Source organism: Lepidochelys kempii, chromosome 8, assembly GCF_965140285.1.
Source record: "Lepidochelys kempii isolate rLepKem1 chromosome 8, rLepKem1.hap1, whole genome shotgun sequence".
Lineage (NCBI taxonomy): Eukaryota > Metazoa > Chordata > Testudines > Cheloniidae > Lepidochelys > Lepidochelys kempii.
In genome coordinates, this window is record NC_136387.1 from 71,742,735 (window position 1) to 71,764,068 (window position 21,334).

Consider the following 21,334-nt stretch of genomic DNA (forward strand, 5'->3'; position numbering starts at 1 on the left):
GGTATCAAGAGTGGCTAAGTGGACATACATTTATGTATCCTAATTCTAGATGAATCCATCTCCTACTTTTGTGAATGGTATCCTTATATGGGTAGGTTGTTTCTTGGGGAGATTGTCTGAGTATGATTACAAGTTCATGAGTAGAAAATAAAACCATTAATTTTTGGATACCTGGTGTAGATGTCGCTAAGTCCCTCCTTATTAACTAGTTTAGATCTTTCTGTAGTTCCGTACAAAGATATTCAAATTTGAATTACTGGTATATACATTCCTGAGCAAGAGAGGACAGATATATTTCCATTTCCATCTGTAAGAGCTAGAGGAGGAAAATCGGACAGGATGGAATGGAATTAATTATGTAATGCATTTTTGACACACATGTCCCTTATTCTCTTATAAGAAGAGTGTGGATATGAGACTACGCCTCTCTACTACTTCACTTTGCTACGACCATAATCTACAGGGACTGATTCAGTTCTGTTCCTGTTTGTCATGGGGCTAGTAATAATCAGTTTCCTCTTAACGTAGTCTAAAATCTGGGATACATTTGAAAAGTGGTGTTACTCGAAAGGGTCTTGGTCTTGCCTTCTCCAGCAGATGATGGATTTCCTTTTAGGTGTTTCTACAAGGTCTTTATCAATAAAAATTCCCCATAGACAAACATTCCCATCCTTCCCTGATATCTTGCAAGTGTTCAGTCTTAATTTCCCCAACAGGAATGATATTGACAATGAGCAACTCCTTGCTAACATGATATTTATCATAGTTTTCATCCATCCATTTTTATCCATGCACATTGTTTATAATTTTATCTGTTGTTCAGATGCTGCTTGGGACATTTCTTGACTTGAGAGAGATAAGTGGTACTTCCTATGGATTTACTGAAAGTTGCTTTGTTTTCTCTTTCCTCCTAAGTGTAACTATGCTGTACTCCCTTATATGACTATAGCAACTCAAGAAGAAAAAATTCAGGGTCCTTTAAAATGTTTCAAGTTAAGCACCCAAAAAACACTGGGACCCAAAAATCACTGTTGACTTTTTAAAATCTTGGTCTTGATAAAGCAAATCAGTCATTTGGACACTACTTTAAATTTGGAGATCATGTTGTGTTTTTGTTTTCAGCTGTGTTGAAATGTTCTCAAGTTCTAAATGTTACTCACTGTACACTTCTGATAGTTAAATATATTCTGTTTCTTCCTGGAAATTAAGATACAAGGTCATACTTTCCTTAGAATTTCCAATGTTTATCGACGTCACGTGATGAGGATCATTTTACGTAACTTTTATTCATAGTAATTAATTACGTGGCAATTTATGGAAGGTGCTGAACATGTCTGTGTATCCAATTATATTTTGTATGGTATTTTATATGCCCAATATAGGAATAGCTAGAGAACATTTGAAGCACTTTGCAACTTTTGGTAGTACTATACCTAAATGTATTACAAAACAAGGAGGAAGATCTATACTGTGTCTGACAGATGGGGTTAAGTTGTCTGGGTCAAATTGTGAACTCCATATTGTTTTGAGAACACCATTTTGTGATTGTAACATTCATTGTACCCCTCACTGTGTGGTGGAACCTTGATGTTGGGTTGAGACATCTGGTGCTGAAAATCAGTCTAATCTTTGCAAGGTCAGTCTGTTCTAGACATCGTGTATTCATGCTAGATTGTGGGACACCTCGAAGAGGGCTAACAATGAGACAGCCATCAACGCTGAATGACTCTTCCCTACTGGAACAATAGGTTTTCTACCATGAGGGCCAACTTTGAATGATCGTCAATAACCAGTGCAAACCCTTGGGACACAGGAACACCGACAGAAACCAGTGGGGTATGGGCCTGGGTCAGAAATGGGACAGACTGTTGTAAAATATGGCCACATTTTTAAGCGAGGAGGCCATTCCATCATCCCTGATAAGCAGAACTTGCTAGAGAGTAAAGACAGGAGAGACTGCGTTGCCTAAGGACACTGACCAGGACACTCAGGATGAGATCAGACCAGGGGATTGTGTTCAGGACTGTGGGTTGTTTTCCATAGATCTATAACTTTCATGTGCTTTTTAACTTTCATGTGCTTTAATAGTAAAGTCCTGGTGGCTATGAAATTGCTTTGCTGACCCTGTGTTCGTTCGTCTCCCACAGCCAAATGGACTCTCAGAGAGCATGTCTAAGCTATGAGTGGTTTGGGAGGGCTGAGGCACTGGTTCCAGGGTCTAGGTGGCTAGACTGCAGGATATCACTGCCCAAGAAGGGTGTCAAACATGGGGGTCTGCATCTGGGAGTGCATCTGAGAGACCCACAACTAGGAACGGTGACCAGTCGCTATCCAAATGCAGGGGTCTTACAAGCACATGCAATTGAGAGGTTGGAGCATATCACAACACAGTGGTGTGTCTCTGTCCAGAAAGCAGAGCTGGGTCAGGTTATGACACTGTACATTTGCTAAAAGCATCCTAGAACATAGAGTGGACCTGTAGCATTACATTGTTTGATTTCTAGTAATCTGCTGTCTTCAATAGATATTAGACCTTGTGCTGCATCTTTATATACCGCTTAAACTGCTAGTTATTATAAGAATAAATTAGAGTACTTAATATTTGATTTGCAGTTACAAAAAACAATCAGCACAGTTTTGAAATATGGGGAGCACATGGTTCCAGTTGTAGTATAACTCACAGTGAGTTTCTTGTCATTGTATTCCCACAGTGTTTATCTCCAGTGCTTTAGAAAGTGATTGCACTGCCTTATATATAATTAAAATATAAATCAAGAAAACCATAAACTGTCTCGTTTTGAGCTTGATTGTGAGATTGATCTTCAACAAAGTAGTCTACTTTATAATACCTTGACATGAAATTTTGATGATGAATTGTTTTTCCAAGTTTATGTGGTCTTAGAAGCTTATATAGGTTTATGTGCTGTTGCGCCCATGTTGTCCAAGATATAGTATATAATTTCTGATTTTTCATTTGGGAATTTTAATTTACTTTGAGCTGGTGAGATAAATCGGAGAATAAGCCTGACTCCTTAGGGAATACCATAGTGAGGGGGATCAGGGGAGTTTAGAGAGATTGTGATTTCCCTTGAACATTTCTTCAATCACCTGTCTAGAATAAACTGAAGTTCTGTAATTTTAACTGACCTAAGGTGATGTACAGTACATGATCAGGACTCGTGGTCATAAATTTCTATTGAGTTCTGTAGAATATCACAGTGAAGTGCATCTTGCTTTGCAATCCAGACTTAATAATTGCTTTGTATCCAAGAACTGAGCTGCCCTTATAAGATACCTAAGGAATAAAAGCACCTAGCAGGAAAACATAATCTAAATAATGTTTTATTAATTTAAAAATATTCAGTTGTTTAAAAATGTACATTTAAATTCCATATTATCATTACCAATCATGTGGTTATGTACAGTAACATTTTGCTTGTTTAAAACATGTTTCATATAAACTATTTCAGGAAGACCTAGTAAGATTTCTAATAAGAAAAGCCATTTCATCATCACTGTTGTGATTTACAGAAAAAAATAGATTATATTTTGTCTATTATGTCATTGATATTATTGAGACAAGATGGGTGAGGTAATATAATTTATTTGACCAACTTCTCTTGGTGAAAAAGACAAGGTGTGTAGTTTGAAAGCTTGTTTCTCTCACCAGCAGAAGTTTGTCCAAAAAAAATATATTACCTCACCCACTTTGTCTCTCTAATATCCTAGGACTGATACGGCTACAACAACACTGCATATTGATATTATTGTAATTAGTAATGAAATGCAATACTTGTGCTGTTGACAGGTGGGAATGTGACAGCTTTGGCAAATTGTAGAAAAGTTTACTAAGGTCTCTTCAAAGTTCTCAAGAAAAAATCAGCTTAGCTCATTAGCCATCTTTCAGGACCTATCAAATTCCTGTAAACACCAACTTGTGACGGCATTTTATATGTATGTGAATGCAATTAATACCGTGTGTTTTAGGCCCATATCCCGGGTTCCACCTATGCAGGTTATTAGTAATTTCCTATGAATATTAGAAGCACCAGTGCTTTTATTTTTGCTAGAAGCACAATCTAACAACATAGTTCTGTTTAAACTCTGTCTATTATGTTGAAGGAGCTGAAAGTAGAAGTTTAGCAAGAACAGAACTGCAGTTTTCAGCCTGGATTAAGTAAGTTTCTCTAGTTCTGAGAGGCTGTGTCATGGAAACCTATTAAATGCTTTATTAATTTCCATCATGGCTCTTAGGGGCATGATCCAAATCTTATTTTTTTAAGTCTTTAGTGGAGCCTGTATCACATATATTTTTAAATGAGGCAGGGTGACTAGGAGTAAATATGCATAACCCCTGGACTCAGGCTGAAGATGGCAACAACAGGATGGTCAAAAGCTGATGGAAGGATGTGTTCCTCTCATTTCCTGTGGTTGTGCCTGTTATAATGACAGAGTAAAATCTTCAGGACCTTGTCCATGTACTGTAAGCACATCATTGACATGTGTGTACATGTGTCATTAATAACCATATCTTGGAGTGGAGCGAGAAGAACTTTTCTTGCAATTTGTGAGGATGGGGGAGAGAATCCTTTTTTGCTTTTTGAGCCCATTAGTCTTGATTTAAGTGAAAAACCATATTGGATAAGAGTCAAAATTTTTGCTTTTTAGCAAACTGCAGGAGCCTATGTCTGATGTTGGTAGTGAAAGAAACTTTTGAAAACCACTGTGACAGATGGTTTATCACAAAGACTCCAAAGAAGGAAGACATTGGTGCAGTGTCATACTTTCAGTAGCTGGATTGTTAGATATGCAAATTGTTAGAGTAGAAAAAAACACAGTAAAGCAAGCTGAGAGCCCTCCATCTATCTCCCTTTATTATTTTCTAAAATGAAGTTAGGCACTTTAAGTATTTCTTTAGATTTGCTTTCAGATACAATTAATGGCCAGGGATCAGAGATCTAGAGAACTCAAGGAATTCCATGTAATATGGACTGGCAGGATTTTAGCTCCTTTAGTTACACAGCTCATTTCTTTTTAAACCATTTGTGCTACATGTATAGAGTTCACAGTTGCTTTTCAGATGTGTATGTTCTTCCCCACACAACCTACTCATGGCTTTTTAGGTTTTACAATCTGATTTCATGTTTTGGAGGTGTGAACCAATAAATTTTCACCAGCCCCAGGGAGTTTGGCAGACAGTCACGAAGGTGAGTTGCTTCTCTGACAAAGTCGCAAATCCCACAGCTCCAAATGTGACCCAAGCCATTGCCTGGTGGGCCAGGGTGACCTGATCACCACAGAAAGGCTGGGGGGAGGTAAAGGATGCCAGAGGGACTGTAGGAGAACTTATTAAAAGGATGCATCAGTATTTTGCTTATCATCATCTCTACACAATTCCGCCCCCCCCCCCACCAAGTTCCTTTACCTCTGGGGCAAGTCCACAGTTCACTAGGGGGGCAGGCGCCAGCTCATGCCCAACTCTTCCCAAATTCCGTTCCTTTTTCTCAGGGTGATTACTGCTTCTCCTGCCCCTCTCTGGATCTGTTTTTTTCCATTGGCACTGCTTCAGTCTGCAGTCTTCTTGCGTGTTGCCACTGCTGCAGCTCCTCTTTTTCTGAGATGACTGTGTCTGGATAATATAGACTCCTGACCTCTCCCACTCCCAGTGTCCTCTGGAAGAATTGTTCTACTGGAATCAAGTGGTTCCTCCTGCCCCACCCTGTGACAGTTCAGACTGCCACAGATAATTTTATTAGAGCATAAGCTTTCGTGAGCTACAGCTCACTTCATCGGATGCATACCGTGGAACTGCAGTTTCCACGGTATGCATCCGATGAAGTGAGCTGTAGCTCACGAAAGCTTATGCTCAAATAAATTGGTTAGTCTCTAAGGTGCCACAAGTACTCCTTTTCTTTTTGCGAATACAGACTAACACGGCTGTTACTCTGAAACAGACAATTTTGACAGTGAATCTATACATAATCCCCCACTCCACACACTCACACTGTGTTCTGTACTCTAATTGTGGTGAGTCATATACAGAGGTTGATGAGCCTGCTACAGCTTTGGCTAACACAGCTGGGTCTTTTAGTTCGGCAGTTAGAGGCTCATGCTTTTACACACAGGTCCTGGGTTCAGTCTCTGCTACCACCAACCCACCTGCAGTGTGATGTTATGTATTTCACAAAGATTGTTACTTACAGCCCTCTTTTTCTTTTAACATCTCCTCTTTTTGTGTGGTTAGAGACCAATTCTTTATAACTACTATTTTTGTAATAAATTTGCCAGCTGCTAGTTCTGTCTGTTCTTGACCGTCTTCGGTCCTTTATTTCATCCAAGCCACACAATAAACCATCCATCCACTTTGTGTCTTTCTCCCACTCTCTTGTTCCTGTGAGCCTTTGTGGAGACCTGTTGCAGTCAGTAGACTCCATGTGGGTTCCATTATCTACATATTATGACAGGGTCAGACCAGATAGCTACAGGAGAGTAATTGAAGGCAGATATATTAGCCCCAGGTTAAATAGGTCCCTTTTCCCTGGGTAAGGTAACAGGGAAGGTTCCAGAACAATCAGGAACTTTCTGAAAACAATTAAGGCAGACAAGCTGATTAGAACACCTGCAGCCAATTAAGAAACTGCTAGAATCAATTAAGGCATGCTAATTGGGGCACTTGGGTTTAAAAAGGAGCTCACTTCAGTTTGTGGTGCGTGTGAGGAGCTGGGAGCAAGAGGCGCAAGAAGCTGAGAGTGAGAAGGAAGACTGAGAAGTACAAGCATTATCGGACATTGGGAGGAAGGTCCTGTGGTGAGAATAAAGAAGGTGTTGGGAGGAGGCCATGGGGAAGTAGCCCAGGGAGTTGCAGGTGTTACAGGAGCCACTGTAGACAGCTGCAATCCACAGGGCCCTGGGCTGGAACCTGGAATAGAGGGCGGGCCCGGGTTCCCCCCATTCCTCCATCCCCCCCAACTCCCTACTTGATACCGGAGGAGTTGAACTGGTCTGTGGGTTCCACCAGAGGGGAAGGTCTCTGGCCTGTTCCCCGATCCACTAGGTGGATCAGCAGAGACTGCGGGGATTGTTCTTCTTCCTTTCCCCATGCTGGCCAGTGATGAGACTAACTGAGTGAACGGCAGATTTGAGCTACGAAAGTGGCCAAACTGAGGGCTGCCGTGAACCTCTGAGGTGAGAAAATCTGCCAATAAGCACAGGACCCACCAAGGCAGAGGAGGAACTTTGTCACAGCGCATATAACAGTGGAACTGCCGTACTTCTCCACAGAGATTCATGTTCAAGTCAACAGGGTATGAGTCAACTAGCTTTTGGGAACCTTGTGGATATTGTTAGTCAGATAAGTCCATATCATTTAGAAAAGAAAATCTACTTGATACTTCTTTATACACTTCACCTCTCCTCTTCATATGAGCTTCAAGTGTATCAATTATAGCGTAGTAAGTAGATACGCAAAATTTGTCTCTAGGATTCAATGCTGTTTCTGTTTCTGTTGTATTGCTATCATTTGCTTGTTTTTTCCTGATTCACTTGCGGGACTGGGCTTCTTTGTAGTTGGTATCAGGTAAGATATCTTTTGATATGTTTTCAAATCTTTCGAAATCATTCCTCAAAGTGTGTAAGTGGTCTGCTAATGATTGATAGAGGTTTGCACATGTTTTCAAATCCAATTCTTTTTCTTGGAGAGCTTGACTTGTGTGGTAAAAGTGTGTTGTAAAATTTCATTCCATATGGTCAACATGAATACAAACTCTAGTTCTTGCATCTTGTTTGCAATGTTTTTTGCCTATCGTATAGTTTCTCCCTTTTGTGAGTAGTCTTCAGCTATACTTTCTAATGCATCCACAATCTCTGAGTAGGACTCCAGAATTGCACTTGTTGCCACTGCATGTGCCTCCCGGCGAGTATTAGAAAGAGATTTCAACACACGATCATTGCCCAAATATGTTTTAAGAACTGCCCATCGGTGTGTTGAGGCAGAGAAGAATGTATAAAGTAACTGGACTGTTGAGAAAAAACTTACTGCCATCAGACAACAATCAACAGCACTGCGGCCAACAAGATGGAGAGAGAGTGCAGCACATGGTGTGAATATGGCATATTTGTTCTGTTCTAAACGCTTCTTTTTGTGAACAATATCTTGTTTGTTTACCATTGGTAAAAGTCTGACGTGATTTCTCAAATGGCCCAGTGTGGTGTTGACAGTCATTTGGTCCACGATCTATCCAGTAAGCTACAACATCGGTACTGAAATCAACCCACATACCAGAATCTTTTCTCCTATTGTTTACAGCATGAGCAGGTTCAGTCTCTGACACATCCACCCCTTCTAGAAAATGTCTGTTTTACCACCAGGAGTAGGATGATCAGTTACAGTCTCTGACACACCCACATGTTCTGGAATGGTGTTTGTTTCACCAATAGAAGAAGGGTCAGTCTCTGAAACACCTAGAGGTTTTGGAACGATGTCTGTGCTACTGAGAGAAGATGTTGCTTCTGATGGATTCGCTTTGAAAAATGATGTCAGCCTTGGAAGTTTTTGGAAAATTTCACTAGTTTTTTGTTTCTTTTCTTCCGCTAGTTTATGTTTCTGTGCGCCACTCAGTTGGTTATGTTTCATCCTGCCCCTTATCTCAGTTATCTGAACTTAAAAAAAACCCAACAAATTACACAACATACACTATTTTTATGTATATATAATATATATATGAAAGAAAAAAATGAATCAAGTACATATAACTCAGAAGAATATATCAATAATAAAATATAAAGATATTGCAATACATGATGGGATTGGATTTCCTCGCATTATTTCGATCTACGTTAGTAGGGCACCCCCCTCCCCGGTTTAGGTGGAGATAAGTAATAAAAAGAAAACAGAAAAATGGGGGAAGTGTGTGTAGTGGAGTGTAAGGAAGTCTAACAAAGTTCTGATTTTTCCCATGATGACTATTTAGATGCTTTTTTTTGAAATATCAAATATCAATTTTTTTCCCCAAAAAGTCTCATTTTTTTAGGTGCCCCCTGCTTTGCTGGTGCCCTAAGCATGTAGTTAGTCTGCCTGTTGGGTAATCCATCCAAGAACTATTTACATCTGTAGACCCAGAGTACTCTCTCAGCATTGTACACACACAAATGCCATTTCAATCAATGGCAGGAACAGATGCAGCTGTTCAGCAACTTTGAAAATTAGGCCACTTTTATTTCTGTGCTTAAATTTAGGAGCTTAACTTTAAACAGTGGGTTTAAAAAAACATTTTAGCCTCTGCTTTTCTTTAAAGAAAGGTGCATTGTAGCTAATGAATTCTGACCTAATCAAGTAAAATGTAGTAAGATATTTGCATAGATCAAATATTATTCAATTGGAATATAATGCAAATCAACCTATTTTATAGATACAACTCTGATAGAATTTACAATACTGAAAATCACTGATTTCACAGGTTTAAAGTTATTATTGGTCTTCTTGTTTTAATAACATGGAAAGACAGTTATTTTGTTCTCTCTTTTTTTAAGACCTGCTGTAGGACCTAAAATTGTTTATAACTAGTAACTGAGTGCTGAGGGAGTGCTTGGCAGTGCATAAAAAGTTAAGAGGTGGTCTTTGTCCCAAAGAGTTTTCAGTATAACACTATTAACATCAGGTAAAAGGCTTGCAACTATTTATGTGAATGAGTTTTATTTTAGAAGCATTAAAATTTATGAAATAATATTTCACAGTTATCTAAGACCGCTCAGAAAAAATGGGTTTGTTTCTTTCCTATTGAGTATATAAAGCCATGAAGTAATCTAATTTTTCTCGTGACGAGCAAGCAGGTTTAACAGCATATAACCAATGCACTGATCTCCCCATAAACACACAACTCATTATTCCATTGGTGGCTGGCTTTGATCTCTGAGTTAATGTGGGGGTAACCCCACCTGACCCCTCCAGCTTCAAATCTTCTTAGGTAGCAGCTGCTGCTGTTTTTTAGTCTCTCTTCCATCTTTAAATAAGTGCTGCCTCCTGTGGCCTCCCCTCTGACATAATTAATTGAGATGGGAATTGCCCTCTTTCCTAGGATTTGGGAATTAGCAGGGAAACATTAAAAATTAAACAATTTATATGTGTATATATATATATAATTTTAAAAGATATTGCACTCAGTCTGGTCCCTATGGGATGTTATCTCTTACTGAAGTCTATATTGTGGCTGTTATGTCACAGCCTGCTTCCGGGAGAATTGTACAGCAGGCCCCTGTACCAGTGGTTGTTCTTGAAGGCATTCTCACTGACTCTGCAAATATTCCTCAAGGGCTGTTGAGGAAGCACATGCCAGAACACACGCAAACACATTTTAACTGGGTGCAATATATACTCCTGTCCTAGTGCTATCCCAGAGTGGGAACAGTTGTGGTGCAGGAGGGAGAGGGAGAGCCCCTGACTGACAACACAGTAAACCTCTCTGCTTCTGTTGGGCAAAAATGTGTAGGGAACTCCACAAGAAGACATTACCCTCTACTCAAATGGTATGTTCCATTATTTTTATTTCTCTTACATTGTCTACAATTGTTCTGTTCATATTTCAACCCCAAACATACATTACAAACTATCAAGGCATTCTTAACTCTGCCCCTTGTGAGTATGCATTATCATAGTCCTTTATCACATGATCATATACTAGTTTTTTTGCAGGATCCCTCCCACAGTTGGTGTGCATGTTACACAGTGAATGAATCAGGGTTGTGTAATCATAGAATATCAGGGCTGGAAGGGATCTCAGAAGGTCATCTAGTCCAAACCCCTGCTCAAAGCAGGACCAATCCCCAATTTTTGCCCCAGATCCCAAATGGCCCCCTCAGGATTGAACTCACAACCCTTGGTTTAGCAGGCTAATGCTCAAACCACTGAGCTAGCCCTCTGAATTAGTCTGAATGAATCCAGAACCCACTGCATCCCTCAATGCACAAATGTATATGCTGTGTAATGTATCAGGCAGGAACAGGAGAGCTGAGGTCAATTTAGCTAACCTGTGTTAGTTAACTCAGGTTAAAATATCCTGTAAAGACACTACAACTTGGCTTTTAACTCTGGTTAGCTGCTCAGTTTCAGTCCCCCAGCTGCCCTTAAGGGTATGTTGACAGTGAAGCTGGGAGCTAGCCTCCTAGCTCAGCTAGATGACTTGTGGTAGTGAGGCTCACGCTAGTGTGCTGAAAATAGCTGTGTGGATGTTGCTACACTGGCTGAGGCTTGGCCTAGCTACCCAAAGTCAGACCTACCCTGCCCCTTGGGTCTGAGCGCGGATGGTCAGCTCCATTGGCGCTGCAATGTCCACACAGCTATTTTTAGTGCTCTAGCATGATCCCTGCAGTGAAGCTCCCTTCCAGACATACCCATATAGGTTTTAACTAAAGCTGCTAACCTGAGTTAAAAGCCAAGTAGCCATATCTTTATTGCAGTTTTAATCTGAGTTAGCTTAATTTGGATTAGCTTGCCTGAGTTAAGAACGCACCTTATTTTTCAGTGTAGACTATCAGTTACAATCTGTTCCCTGTTTTCCCTCTCTTTGCTTCACAAAACTAGTAAACTTTGCCAGTTCTTTACCTGACATAGATTTTGCCCTCTAAGACAACTGTGCTGTGCTGATTCATGCACATGGGGTGGGGGCAGAGCCATGTCTCTACCTGTTTCCTGTTTCTTCCTGTCCAATCCCTGCCCTGGTGTGCAGGAGGGAGAGTAGTTGCCCCACTGAGGCTATTCTCTCCTCTGACCTGCTATCCACCTTATGTACTCTTATTCTTCTGCCTGGGCACCATAGGGCAAGTGAGAATCTTGCTGTTAGAATGGAAAGGCATAGGCAATCTCTACGGTAAGTGCTGCTACATAGTTCATCTATCATAAATGCAACAGTGTAAAGAAATGTGAATTTTCCTTTTTATTTAAAAAACCTGCAATCATGAACAGAGCTTTGAAATCAGACTTTCGATCAATGCTTTTCATTCTGTCATACTCTTTTTATCCTTGATATAAAACAGTAATTCCAGATGCCTTTCTGCTGAGAGCATGAAACCATAAGATTATCATGGTAACTCAATGTTATGGTACAAAGAAGCATCATTCCTGTAGTGTGGTCCAATTACAAAGTAGTAAAGCAGGGAAATCACACAGCAATGCTGTTTTTCTATATGTTTCAGTAAGTTTAGCACAGCAGGCAATGTGGCCTTCTTCCTAGATAATGCATCAAATCTGCAGTTAGAATTTAGGTGCAAATGGAAGTTATTTTAAAGACTTCATATATAGGCTAATAACCTCAGTTGCATAAATGCGGTAATTGTATCTTATGTATCCTTGTATCCTTGATTTCATTTTGTGGCAAGGATTTCATACCTTAATTTTAAGTAAGTAATGGTTTTCTGTAGAAACTTTAACAAACCTGCATGTGAATGATGTGCTACAGTATCACAAAAGATTTAGTTAAGTACTATTTCTAGCTGGATAGAACTTCAGTGTACACTTTCTCTTCCCCCTACACCTTATTTTTGTGAAACTGGTTCAGTCTGGAAGCAATAATCTTGTGGGACAATACAGATGTTCATCAATTTTTGAAAGAAGATCCTGCAGATACTAGAAATAATAACAGGAGTTAAAATATGAAGAGAATATAATGCTTTTTCCTTGGGTTCTGAGGGCTGTGAGGATGCTTGATCCCAGCACTTTAGCAGCATAATCAGTCAACCATTGGCTAGGTAGCACAGGTCTAGGGGACACAGGGTAATGAAGCAGTTTTTTCACTTGTGACTAACTTGCCTTCCAGAATTACCCTGCTGGGTCAAACTGGAGAATCTTGCCATTGGTCCACTCTTCCTCTTTAACAGATTTGCCTATAGATACAGAGCCTTTCCCTGAAAAGTTTTAAAATTAAAGTAGTTAGGTACATCTCCTCCTTTTTAAATTTATTCTTTTTCTGTTCGATTTTGCACTGGCCAGAAAGTAAAATAATCTCTCAGCAAAAGAAATACAGTATGGGGAGGTTTCAGAGTAACAGCCGTGTTAGTCTGTATTCGCAAAAAGAAAAGGAGTAATTGTGGCACCTTAGAGACTAACCAATTTATCTGAGCATAAGCTTTTGTGAGCTACAGCTCACTTCATCGGATGCATACAGTATGGGGAGTGGCTTTATAAACTTTGCACACTGTCTGCGAGCGTGCTTCAAATTTGACTTGGAAGACCCACACCCTAGGGAATATTAAGAATAGTTCAGGGTCTATATGAAATTAATCCTTCACCTCTTTACTGAGATTGCATAAAAAGATCCATCATAGATATTAGCATTACTAGATATCCTCATTGGCAAACATTTATCTACATCAAATAGTACTGACACCATCAGTTTCAAGTAGTTCACTAAACCACCATCATATGTTAAGTATCCAGTCACGCTTAATGTGGTCTGGGTTAATTAACCCATTAAAATATGTAATGCCCCATAGCCACAAAAATGTTGCCAGAGACTACAAGTTCGGGCTTACAGTGGGAGTAGCAATTGCTATGAGTTTTCATAGCCTTCCATGGATCTAAAGTAATACACTTATATCTTTTATTAAAGAAAGCATCTCTAGATGCCTTTAACATCATTGATCCAATGCAGGAAAGGTTGCTTGTCACCTGCAGCACTCATGTTTTTGAGAAATAAGTTCTAGCTGATTTATGCATTGTTTCAGCACTGATACCTGAAGAGCATAGAAAAGAAAATAAAGAAGAGTCTGGTGCATGTACAAGGGTTAAGATGCCAGCTAAATAAGCTTGGTCCATACTCCCTGAGCCAAAAGCAATGTCATGTAGGTAGAAGAAAATAACCACGGATTGCAAACTGAGAATAAAGAGTCTATAAGAGACTAGCACAGCAGGAAACTTGCAGGCAAAATATTAATGGGTGATAATTCCCATGCGGAAAACTTAACAGCACCGAGACCAGCAGGCATCTAACCAGATAGGCTCAGGTAGCCAATGTAGTTAATGCAAAGTTTTCCTACAGATGTTATGTAGTGTTCATATGTGGATTTAAGAAACCTGAGGAGCTTTGCAAAAAAAAAAAAACAGGTCACATGATTGCAAATAGGTAAAGAAGAAATGCTTGTGAATGTTGGGAGAATGGGGACAGGTGTAGATTTGGCAGGGGGTGCAATGCAGTTCCTGGGGACTAGGAGTCAATGAGCTTATTGCCTTGTGGATATATAATTAATTAGAGGGTGGTCAAAGTTTTCCTTTGAGCAATGACATAATTTTAGTATGGCATGTGCCTGTGTTTAACGAAGAATATTAGATTAGCCCCTTTTGGGACTCTGAAAGCTGGCTTAAGATCACCAGGGCTGCTTTTAAAGCTCAGAAAGCTCTGTTTTGGATTGAAAAAGCATATTTGAACATTGTCTGTCGGGGTTCTTGGGGCAATATCTTGTGTTAACAATCACAAAAGGAATATCAGTCGGAGATAAAGATCAAAACTGCAGTGACAAAACATGCTCATCCCTGGATATAGTAGATCAGAGTGTCTGCTCACCACCTTGCTTTGCTTTGATGACTAGCACTGGCATTGAGATGTTGCTTTTTCTCAGGAACAAAATCCCACTGAATCTCTGTGTATAAGAAGTGCTGCTGTTGTTTCAACAGCTTTCTCACGGACAGATACAAACATAGCCTTAGCTACATGGGCTTCAGAGAGGCAAGCTTTAGGTTAAAGACGAATAAAATGTGTCCAAACTTGACATGAATAATAGTACCTACCTTCTCTTTATTACACTGCCTCACAAATACAGCGGTGTGATACCCAACAGAATGATAGAAAAGTTTATTTTGATTCGGTATTCCTATTATTGACCAAACATTTTGCTCCCACCACTGACTCCCCTTACACGGATTCCACTTATGGATATGTTTCTTGAATTCAGTGATTTCCTGATGGTTTTCGTAAGGAGATGTTACTACCTGTTAGCACACAGTTTAACTTAAGATGCCTTTAAAAACAAAGAAAGACGCTTTGGTAGGCAGATACTCACTCACTAACTAGCCCTTTGATCTTATTTTCGGTTTCTCCACAAATATCACTGCTACTGTTGCTACCAATTTATTGCTTCTGGTTATGTTGTGCCTTTATAAAGTGAACAATACTGCAAGGTGCTAAGAGCCTGCTAAGGTGGTTAGCACGCTCCTCTTCTGTTTACTTATTAGGCAGCGAGGGCCGTAGGTACCTCCTAACAAAACTGCTCAACAATTGACAAGATTGAACTTTAGTTTTCTAATGTCTTTGGGGCAGGGATGTTGTCTCTTATGTCAGTAACCCATTCTGCACATGTATAGTATTATATAAACAATCAGATGGCAGCTGGTAGGATCCAGTTCAATTGTGGGACCAGCCAAGGATAAAGAAAGTGACCTGACCATGATTCTGAAGAGAAACCATGAGGTGCGGGGGAAGGATCCTGGACACCTCAGATAACTCTTTCTAAGCTCAAAGGACTCTCCAGAGTGGTGAAGAACCTGAAGCAGGGGAATGCATGTAGGTGTGTTCAGTATTTTGTGTAGGTCAGTGTATATCTCTGTATATCTGCCTAAGTAAAGAGCAAGGGTGTTTTAGAATCCTAATGTCTGTGTGTCTGTTGCCTTTCACTGTCACATGCACCTGAGGAAAAAAATAGTAAACCAGAAGGCTCTCACATATCCCAGGATCCCACTGAAGGTGTAGGAGCTGCTGGGATTGGGGAGGGGTCTTGGGAGAGACGGCACTAGTTTGAAGGCTGGGGAAGTTGGGCTGTGGGGTCCTCACTGTGAAGAGGGGTGTCAGAAATCAGGCCCAAAGTCAGTGTGAGCCTAAACTCTGCCCGGCCCAAGCAAGCTAAAGACACATCACCAGATCTGTGACACCTGTATTTTTATCACTTAAAAATGTAACTTTTATTCTACTAAATATCAGAATTTGCTTTTATACTCAAAATAGTCATTTAACAGTTAATTTGGAAAATGACTCGATGGGGGAAAAAAAGAAGTGTTCAGCATTTTTTGTACTGTTTCTTGGCTGCATTTTAAAACAATGGGGCTTTGACACTAAATACAATATAGTAATTTTCTCGCTTTGTTTTACATTTGAATTATTCCAGTCAATGGATAATGTTCAGTTAATAGCATAAACTCCCTTCTTAGAAAGCAATAGAGTCCTTTTCCTCATCTTCACTGATTGCCAGGTTATTTGTATATAGAGAGACGCTTTCTTCTTGTATAATCAGTTTGCTGCTGCCCATTTTACTGCCAAACATTCCTTTTCAATAGTAGCATAATGTTACCTAGGGAACAGCTTATGGCTGACACATACAGTGGTGCCACAAATTAATTTCACAGTTATCAGGATATAGGGTGATAATAGCAACATGAGCTACTGTGAAATTACCATTGTTCCCATGGTGTATCAGTGTAATTATTACTTTTGTGACAACTATGCAAATACTCATGCCATCCCTTCAGGATGGGATGTGCTTTCCCTTTTCTAGCTTAGTACTTTGTACTTCACAGAAATCTCTGAATGAATTTGAGTCTAAAGATGAACACACCTTTAAAAAACCTACCTGTTTTTTGTTAAACAAATGTCTGGCCTGAATCGTACCTGGATCGGAATATGAAGCAAATCAGAGGCTAAATTAGCGGAAAAAACAAGTATCTGCTGTTTTTCAGTTATTCCCAGTGTGAACATGCTGGTAGAAACAAAAGGCACCCTTGTGCTATTTCCTGCAAAGAAAAACTCAAATATCAGCAGAAAGGAAAGCCTTGAAAAAGTTGTTCTTATTAAAGGACTCTTTTGAGCTTGTTCAGTGCTGTTGCATTGAGTCTGCTGTTTGTGCCACAGCCTTCTAGCAACAAAGAATGAGAAATTCAACACCTTTAATTTTTTTACATAGAGATAGCAAGACACATCACTAGGGCTGGATTGAGTTGTTGCTCCTGGCCCTGTTCATGAGGCATTGTGTGATTGCATTACAAAATCACATGGATACAACAGTATGAAAAGATTGTGACCTCTGATTAAATAATTGGTTGATTAACAACCCAGGGATAAGCACATATGTGCTGGACAGCTCATCTCTGTCAGGGGATATATGGAGAAAGCAGAGGCTACGTGATTGCCACCTATGTCGGAGTTTCAACCTTTCTGGTAAAGAAGATTTTGATTTTTTTCCCATTTCAAAATGACATTTCATTTCCATTTTAAATTTTTGTATTATGTAATATAATATAAAATAAAGTTGAACGCCAAACGAAACATTTCAGTTCTATTGAAACTAAACATTTTCATCAACTCCAAACAATATCTTTTTCTGGAATAGGAAACTTCAAAATTTTTTGTTCAGTTTCAGAATGGAAACATTTTTGAAATTTCAGAATTTCCCATGAAATTGAAAATCCCTTCCTCCCTGGCTCCATTTATTTATGTTGCTTAGACTCAGATAAACCGAAAGCTAGGTAAGTTTGTTTCCGTGAGAATCGATTTGTGGAGGAATAAATGCAAATAGCATTTTGAAGTGCACACACACTGAGCATTTCTAAAAGTGCCTATCATTGTAGCATCACCTGGATTTAAGCTTCACAGATTTATTGTCATGTCTGAAAGTATAATAATTGTATTTTTTCTCGCATGAATGAATTGCACGACTATTGTCTGCTTGAGGTTGCTAAGAATGTGGTAGAACTGTTGAAAGAGTGGAAATAACATCCTAATGATGGGTGAACATAGAGAAAATAACCATGCTGACGTACTGTTCCAACACATGTTGTTGTTCATGTTTTTCAGCCTAATAGAATTTATTCAGGCAATTTCTTCAAACCAAATGTCAAAAAAGAAAGTGCCCATATAATCACATTGTTACAGAGTGATGCTTTGTGTCTTTAGTGGAAATACTGCATTTTAGTGCATAAATCCAGAAGAAAAAAATCACTTCTCCATGAAGATGCCTCCTCAGATTCTCTCTTGGACTTGTGTGATACATTTAAAGAAAAACGATTAAAAGAGGTAGTTGTCCTTGCATTTTTGAGCAGTCTACCGGTGAGATTGTCTCTAGTAGAGAGACATTATGGTTCCCTCCCAGCCTTGTATCTTATGTTTTAGGTAAGTAGATCCTTCCACAGTTTGGGCTGAAGAAGTGGATCAATACCACATATATGTGGATTCTGAAACTCAGTGGCAACATACAGTGCAAATAATCATAATAAAAATATTGGTTCACTCAGTGTCCAGATCATAAATGATTAAAAAAAAGTTGGACAGTCTGATAGGAGGGCTTTGTAGAATGGGGCCTGTTTGCCGTATATTTGCCATTTTTTTTCACTGGTTTTGCTACAAGTATAGTAGTTCCAACGTGAGAGGAGCTATTAATATGTATTAAAAACAACGAGGAGTCCGGTAGCACCTTAAAGACTAACAGATTTATTTGGGCATTTAAGGTGCCACCAGACTCCTCATTGTTTTGTGTATACAGACTAACATGGCTACCCCCTGATAATTAATATGCATGGCTGTTAATAAAAACTTTGTGGGGCACACCTTTGAAAATCTGCCAATTTTTTTTTCTTACCTACCTACTATATGTTGGAAATATGAGGCAAGATTTATTGCCCTGATAAAGTATGTTTAACCCAGATTCATTTGTGAGAAATTTCTTTAACTGATTATCAAGTTCTGGAATACTGGCTGCAGTCATTGGGTAATATGGAGGATATTCAAACAAGTGCTAATAAATCAGCCTTGTCACAAGCAGGTCCGAAAGGTTGGGAGCTGCTGGAATTGCTCATCATTATGCAATTGCTAGAAAAGAGGGGGATTGAATGAGTCATTGCAGTACTCCTAGGACCTTTTCTGCTTTCCATGTCCGGTAAGGCTCTCAAGTGGTGCATAGGCCTAAATTATGTTTGATGCTATCACAAGCCTGAATGGTCCCTTTTAGGTCCCAGCAAAGTGGTTTGAGTTGGAGAAGCCTCAGTAAGGATATGTGTTTTATTTGATGACCCTCTTGTATATGAGTAGCTACAAGAAGGGTTTTTTTAAGGAGTAGAAGTTGAAATGTTTCATGGATTGTGTTTTATTAATATAAAAATGTAGCTTATCAGGCCAAAAATTGATTGGCTAAATAATTGGTGGTTTGCTCTGAAGCAACATTTAAGTTGAAGAAAATATCTTTAAAAATAAAGGTTTTGGTTGAATTACTATATCTATGTTGTATGAAAATTACTTAAAAAGTTCGTTAGCATTTACCAAAGTTGGCAGTATTGTAGTGTTGGTTGTGCATTGCTCGTGGTGTGTATGGACTGTTTTAAAATGGCACGGCTTTAATTTCATTTTAATCTGAGTGAGGGTGAAAGTAGGGGAATCTCTCCCTACCTTTTAAAATGGGGAAGATTTAAGTTTTTTGTTTATTTGTAGAAGGGAGAGTGGGATGGGAAGTTGCATTTCTGTTTTTTTTAGCTACCACACCAATTAGCAGTGCTAGCTACTGGATTCTGAAGTATAAAGAAACTGAGACACAATCCCTACAGTTCTAGTCTTAAAATGAAGCATTTTGCAACATTTCCCCCCAGCCCCAACATTTCCCCCCCTTGGATTCTACTCCCCAAGTTGCTTATCCCACACTTACCTCCTCCTATAACTTCTCTTCTAATTCCTTGGGGTTTTCTTTTCCTTTCATCTTCTTTCCCTGTCCTTTTCCCCCTCTCTCTTCCTTCTGCTGCCTACTATTCCTGCACACTCCTTCCCCCTCCAGTATGCCTTTCTGCCTTTTCCTCTGCCTGCACTCTATATTTCTACTTCCCTTTGCTTCACTCATCTGCTAAATCAGCTTTGCTGTAGCAGTGTTGTATAGAACAGGGGTCTCCAAACTGGGGTGTGCGAGATGATCCCGGGGGTGCGCAGCAGCAGGAATGCCGCCAGATGGCACTCCGCTGTTTTTTTCCTTCAGCAGCAGCTCTGCACATCCACGGCTGGTGTTCCCCTCTGGCGGCCCGCCTGTGGTAAGTCTTCTGTTCTTCTTCCGTCAGCAGCGTGTCTGCGGCAGGTCTTCCGGTCTTCACCCTGGGGTTGCGCAAGCCAAAAAGTTTGGAGACCGCTGGTATAGAAGATGTGATCTCTGTAACTGCTCCCTCCCTTGTCTGGCCTTACTGAATGAGGTTTAGCTGAGGAAGAGCTGAGGCCTCCTTTGAGTAGGCTGGCGTCATAAGAATGGCCATATAGAGTCAGACCAATAGTCCATCTCGCTCAGTATCCTCTCTTCTGATAGTGGCAGGTGCCATATGCTTCAGAGAGATGGAACTCAACAGGGATCCATCCCCTGTCACCCAGGCCTGCCTTGTGGAAGTCAGAAGTTTAGGGACACCCAGAGCATGTTGATGGACCTATCCACCCTGAACTTATCTAAGTCTTTTTTGACCCCAATAATACTTTGACCTTTACAACATCCCTTGGCAATGAGTTTCACAGGTTGACTGTGTATAGTGTGAAGAACTACTACCTATTAATTTCATTGGGTGACTCCTGGTTCTTGTGTTACATCAAGAAGGTAAATAATTCAAGCAGCTGACTGAGGAGATATCTGAGCCATTAGTGATTATCTTTGAAAAGTAATGGAAGATGGAGGAGAGATTCCAGATGACTGGAAAAGGGCAAATATAATGCCAATCTATAAAAAGAGAAATAATGACAACGTGGGGAATTACAGACCAGTCAGCTTAAGATCTATGATTCTAGAACACCTCCTTATTCACTTTCTCCACACCATTCATGATTTTATAGACCTCTATCGTATCCCCCTTTTGTCATCTTTTTCCTAAGATGAGCAATCCTGCTCTTTTTAATCTCTCCGCATATGGAAGTTGTTTTACACCCCTTTTGTTGCTTTTCTCTGAACTTTTTCCAATTTTAACATATCTTTTTTGATATGGGGCAACCAGAACTGCAGTGTTCAAGGTGGGTGCGTACCATGCATTTATATCGTGTTATTATGATATTTTCTATCTTATTGTTGATCCCTTTCCCAATGCATCCTAACATTGTTAGCTTTTTGACTGCTGCTGCACAGTGAGCAGATGTTTTTGGTGAACTGTCCATGATGACTCTCAAATCTTTTTCTTGAGTGGTAACAACGCATTTAGACCCCATCATTTTGTATGTGGAGGGAGGATTATGTTTTCCAATGTGCACTTTGCATTTATCCTTATTGGATTTCCTCTGCCTTTCTGTTGCCCAGTCACCCAGTATTGTGAGATCCCTTTGTAACTCTTCACAGTTAAATCCAAAACTGACTATCTTAAGTA

The 21,334-nt window shown here is 39.8% G+C and overlaps 1 protein-coding gene across 4 annotated transcripts in view; it reads left to right on the forward strand.

Moving 5' to 3' along the window:
• The window catches only part of DPYD (dihydropyrimidine dehydrogenase), a 542,988-nt gene that overhangs the window by 79,730 nt on the left and 441,924 nt on the right, over positions 1-21,334 (forward strand). The gene's annotated exons all lie outside the window — the stretch shown is intronic.